Below are 6,118 nucleotides of genomic sequence, written 5' to 3' on the forward strand. Positions count from 1 at the left end.
AGAGCTAGCTCGGAAATTACATTTAAACAGACAACCTCTTTATCCATATTCAAACCATCTGGGCTGGTGAACAATGGAAGTGTTCATTTATTCAAATTAAGCTTGATTTTTTGGAGCCCTGATCGACATGGAGTGGGGATCTCACCAGTTTGCAGAATAAGAGACAAGTAAGCAAAAGTTCAAGCATATGGATGTAATTGCTCTACCAGATGCAGTTTTAATGGAACACATTCAAGCTGAACACATGGTCCTATCCATAGCTCTTCCATATGTTCCATGAGCTCACATCAGTGAGAACAAATACATGACCCACTTTAAATCATACACATTTGGCATCAGGGACGTGCAGAGAGGTTTAAAGGGGCGGGTGCTCAAAGTTTAAAAGGGGCACATTGAACCATGCTGAATAACAACAACACACATTCATCAAGAATCTAATATGGGAAGGGCAGGGCTGTGTTGATCTGAGACTGTAGACATTAAAAAGTCCACAGGAGAGATGGTAGCTGATTAAACAAGTGTCATGAGATAATAACAAAATGCAAAGATTGGTGACAGCGCTTGGAACCATAAGGCAACGAAAAACTGTGACATAAACTCGGCTCTGCCTGTGAATCACTCTTTGCTTCTCTTCTTCCTTCCTTCCCATCATTTCATATATCACTCTCCACTTGCTGTCTATCTGAGAACAAGGCACAACTTGCTATTGCAATAAACTATAATCTAATTATCCACACCTAACAACTCTTGCACTTAATCTATAATAAAATGATGACAGAAAAATGTTATAGCCCTGCCTTTAGTAGCCTCATACAGCTCCTACTGTTTCCTCCTCATGTCCTTACCAGCCATGTCTGCACAATGTTATATCATGAGTAATAATTTAAAAAAATCTATATACATAAAACACACACATGCACGCACAGTGACATTTTAGACCTTCTTCAGAATACTGTATATACTATGGGCATCCTTACATTATTATTTATTACTAGAGCTACAATAATAAAGCAATGAGGAGGGGGAAGTAATAAATATGAAATAATGTATTTATGATGATTCCATTTGTTTCACTATCCACTCTGTGCAGGGCAAAGCTTATTACATTTTTAAACTGTAGAGATACAATCTTTTGTCTTATTTAAAATATAAATCTAATATAATCTGCTTCTTAATGTATGTTCTTTAAAATACAGCGTGTGTTTTTTAATATATTATAATTATTATTATGTGGACAAGGGCTCACTGAAGGCAGCATGGTTAAGAGCTTGGAGGCGCTTACGACTGCAGTGAATGCTCAGAATAACACCTTTGAGCGTATGTATGTTGGATTACATCAGGAAAGAATCAACTCAGAACAACATCTCTGGGCGGAAGCTGGATTACACCTCGGATCAGTTGGCTGCGGTCGTGAGGTCTCAGAATCTGCTATGTGAGCAAAAAAGAGTGACAAGACCACAGAATCGACGGCTAATAACATCACGGAGAAGCTCGCAGCTATTAACGGGAGATTGAGAGACCAGTGTCGGAGTGTTAAAAACAGTTTGAAATTCTCAATTACCATCATAATGCGGCTACCCCTTCGGTACATTTCAATGCACATTCCAATTTTTTTTTCCTCACTACCTGGCCTGACCTGTCTCCCCAATGTGATGTTTGTATTGTATGTACGGTCGGCAAGGTCTGTCATCTCGGTTGTGGGCAAAAGATCTCATCTCATCATCATCTCAAATATTAGGTGATGTGCTGGGCATGAAAATCCAAAGCATCAAACATTTTGACGGCACATAAAAGGTGTGTAGCTAACATTGAATGTCTCCTTCCTAATCATTGTTGCCTCTACCTCCTACATTTTTACTATACTGGTTTTAGTGCTTCTCCTATTCTCTAAACAACTCTGTTACCTTTAGATTTAATAAAGGCGCAAGAACTCATAGGTTAGATTGTTAGTCCTTGAATAAATGTTTAATGTAGGTGAAATTTTTGATGACACTTTGTTGAACACCCTTTGATCTGGAGTAATAAAAGGAATTTTTTGATTTTTTTTTAAACTTCCAAGTAAACAATTAACATGCTTCAAGGTCACCTTATCTATATTAGTGCAGCACTGCAACTCCCGAAGAATGAGATTTAGCATTTTAGGTTTAGAATGACTTTAAAATAGATGCATATAGATAGATGCATAGATCATGGTACTGGTCATGATGAACAGCAATGGGAACTATATTCTAAGACCACAAAAACCTCCTAATAACTTTAAACAGCAGGGATACTGAATGCACACATGTAAGTGTCTGAGAGCTGAGAGGAATGAAAGCTGGAGTTAGAACCACTCCATTTTACCACAGAGTTTTGCCTCGATTTACGTCGCGGTCATGCAGAATCTTTGACAGATTTTTACACGATCTTATCAAAGCATCAAAGCATGTCGGCCGCTTTTCAGTGTAATACTTTTTTTTTGAAGTGCAACAAATACAGCCTCTCTTCATGTTCTTGCTGCTACCTTGTTATTTCCTGTAATTCCTGCAAATGAGACCCTCAATTTAGTGATGACACACCCTGGGATCACAATTGGTGGATAACCCTTCATAGCCATGGAATGTGAAGCCCCCCCCCCCCCCACACACACACACACACACACACACAAAATAAATAAAAAAATAAGAATAAAATAACCCCCAAGCCCCCCAAACAAACAAACAAACAAACAACAAAAAGACCTCAAGAATTCAGAATTTTAACAGCAAAATTCGCCTGCAGCTCTGTGTTAGTGGCTCTTAATATTCAACCAACCAGTATTGGCTCCCGTCACTATGGCAGTCTTCCCTGTCAGCCGCACGGCGCAGGCTTGTGGATTCCAGCGGTTTCGCATCTGCAGGCGCACAACAGCATCCAGTAGCGCCGTCGAAACAGCCCAGAATGGGTGATAGAAGAAACCCAGCCAAGCCATCATCCTGCCGATGAGTCTAACGTCCGCGGGAAAGAAATAGACTGCTTTCCCTCCTCTCACCGCTTTAAGTAGGCGTGTTATGATTCAACTATCCAAGCACGTGGTTTAATCTTATATCGGAAGAGGAGTTGTTTTGTTTTTTCTTCCTTGCACTGTATAGCTTTTGTTATCGTCTCTCTATAAACTTTTTGTAAGAGGAGAAAAAGCCGTCAGGTTTAGTCTGCAGAGCTAGCTCGGAAATTACATTTAAACAGACAACCTCTTTATCCATATTCAAACCATCTGGGCTGGTGAACAATGGAAGTGTTCATTTATTCAAATTAAGCTTGATTTTTTGGAGCCCTGATCGACATGGAGTGGGGATCTCACCAGTTTGCAGAATAAGAGACAAGTAAGCAAAAGTTCAAGCATATGGATGTAATTGCTCTACCAGATGCAGTTTTAATGGAACACATTCAAGCTGAACACATGGTCCTATCCATAGCTCTTCCATATGTTCCATGAGCTCACATCAGTGAGAACAAATACATGACCCACTTTAAATCATACACATTTGGCATCAGGGACGTGCAGAGAGGTTTAAAGGGGCGGGTGCTCAAAGTTAAAAAGGGGCACATTGAACCATGCTGAATAACAACAACACACATTCATCAAGAATCTAATATGGGAAGGGCAGGGCTGTGTTGATCTGAGACTGTAGACATTAAAAAGTCCACAGGAGAGATGGTAGCTGATTAAACAAGTGTCATGAGATAATAACAAAATGCAAAGATTGGTGACAGCGCTTGGAACCATAAGGCAACGAAAAACTGTGACATAAACTCGGCTCTGCCTGTGAATCACTCTTTGCTTCTCTTCTTCCTTCCTTCCCATCATTTCATATATCACTCTCCACTTGCTGTCTATCTGAGAACAAGGCACAACTTGCTATTGCAATAAACTATAATCTAATTATCCACACCTAACAACTCTTGCACTTAATCTATAATAAAATGATGACAGAAAAATGTTATAGCCCTGCCTTTAGTAGCCTCATACAGCTCCTACTGTTTCCTCCTCATGTCCTTACCAGCCATGTCTGCACAATGTTATATCATGAGTAATAATTTAAAAAAATCTATATACATAAAACACACACATGCACGCACAGTGACATTTTAGACCTTCTTCAGAATACTGTATATACTAGAGATGGACCGATCCGATATTACGTATCGGTATCGGTCCGATACTGACCTAAATTACTGGATCGGATATCGGAGAAAAATAAAAAATGTAATCCGATCCATTAAATATCACGAAAGCACCTCACAAAACTTGCAACACGCCGTAACTCACCTCAGAACGTTAGCAGTCGGAGCAGTATGCATCACGTGATAGAGCAGCTGTGGCATGCGGGACCTGTCGGTGGTCTGGATAGCATTTGGAGCTTCGCTAGCAACCTGGCATTTCATCTCCGACAAAGTTATCCCGAGAGAAGTAAAGCAAGTGTGTAAGTCCATCTCTGAATGTTTGTAAAGCATTCCCACGTTAAGCTTAACAAGCGACTGCCTCTCGCTCTCCGGCTGCTACTTCAATCGTGAAACTGATCAGCTGATCGGCTTTTCTGTCGCGACTCCGTCTCTCTTGTTTGTTTTTGGTCCACTTTGCACCAGAAAGAGGAAACCAGCGGCTGAACAACAGCAGCACGTTTAAGCTTGATAAGCTGTTGTTAGAATTTATTTAATATTACTTTCTACACCAGGATCTTTTTCTACGTAGCTGATGGCTGTAACTGTGCAGGGGCGGATCTAGCAAAGTTTAGCCAGGGGGGCCGATAGGGCATGAACAGGGAAAAGGGGGCACAAAGACAGACTTTTCTTTCTTATTCTCATTTAAAATGTCGAGCTTTTAATAAATAATTATCTGACACCCAAAGTTTTAATCTGATGTAAAATGAATAGAAGTCAATTACTGTATATAGTGACTATTAAGTCTAATATATATACCCTAGTAAGCTATAGTACTTTTTACTTTGGGAAGGTACCATCTGTGCAGTCTGCAATTTTGTTGAAGAAAGATGTTGAATCTATTTAATATTTCTTGAAAAATAATTGATTTCTGTGCATTTTTTTTCACACTGCATCAAATTAAGGTTGATTACGTCGATTAAGCATCATGAGGTGGAGCGTGAGGGGTGGTTCCCTATTTTTTATTTATTTATTTTTGTTGTTGCTGGGAGTTGGAACCCTATTAGTTAGGTTGCTTAATATTTACGCTAAGTACTCTTTAAAATACCAGAATAGGGAGGATGGTGTAGGTTTAAGTTTATTAGATTGATCAGTATTGCTGAACTATGAAATATTTTTTTTGTATACAGGTATAACAGAATAGCTTTAGTGTAGTTGTTGTTTTAAACTTGAGTATGAACTTATACAAAATGCAGCAAGATATTTTAAAAAACAGTTTTGTTGATTAAAAAACACTATATCGGATTCATATCGGTATCGGCAGATATCCAAATTTATGATATCGGTATCGGTATCGGACATAAAAAAGTGGTATCGTGCCATCTCTAGTATATACTATGGGCATCCTTACATTATTATTTATTACTAGAGCTACAATAATAAAGCAATGAGGAGGGGGAAGTAATAAATATGAAATAATGTATTTATGATGATTCCATTTGTTTCACTATCCACTCTGTGCAGGGCAAAGCTTATTACATTTTTAAACTGTAGAGATACAATCTTTTGTCTTATTTAAAATATAAATCTAATATAATCTGCTTCTTAATGTATGTTCTTTAAAATACAGCGTGTGTTTTTTAATATATTATAATTATTATTATGTGGACATGCATATTAGATCGTTTTTTAGTGAAATATAATCCCTCCAGAAAGGCAGGAAATGCCCAGAAACTTACTTTAAAACTAAATATGTTCCCTAAAACGGTGACAGAGCTACAGACCCATGACAGCCTTACACAGGTAGCCAGCAGCTGTGACCAGCACTACTTGTGCAGTTAATAAAAGGACAGGTAATGTTTGTCGCGCTGTTGCACACACAGCACGCTCGTTTGTTTCAGTTCGTCAGTTGCAACAAGACAGCTTACCAACGTGTACGTAATAAGCTAATACTCCTGTGTGCTACACACTACAGTGTGCGCTGTACACCTACTTACTG

This window comes from Copadichromis virginalis, linkage group LG5 (genome assembly GCF_057382275.1).
Source record: "Copadichromis virginalis isolate Kocher_CV1m ecotype Utaka linkage group LG5, C_Virginalis_male_GT1.1, whole genome shotgun sequence".
NCBI lineage: Eukaryota > Metazoa > Chordata > Actinopteri > Cichliformes > Cichlidae > Copadichromis > Copadichromis virginalis.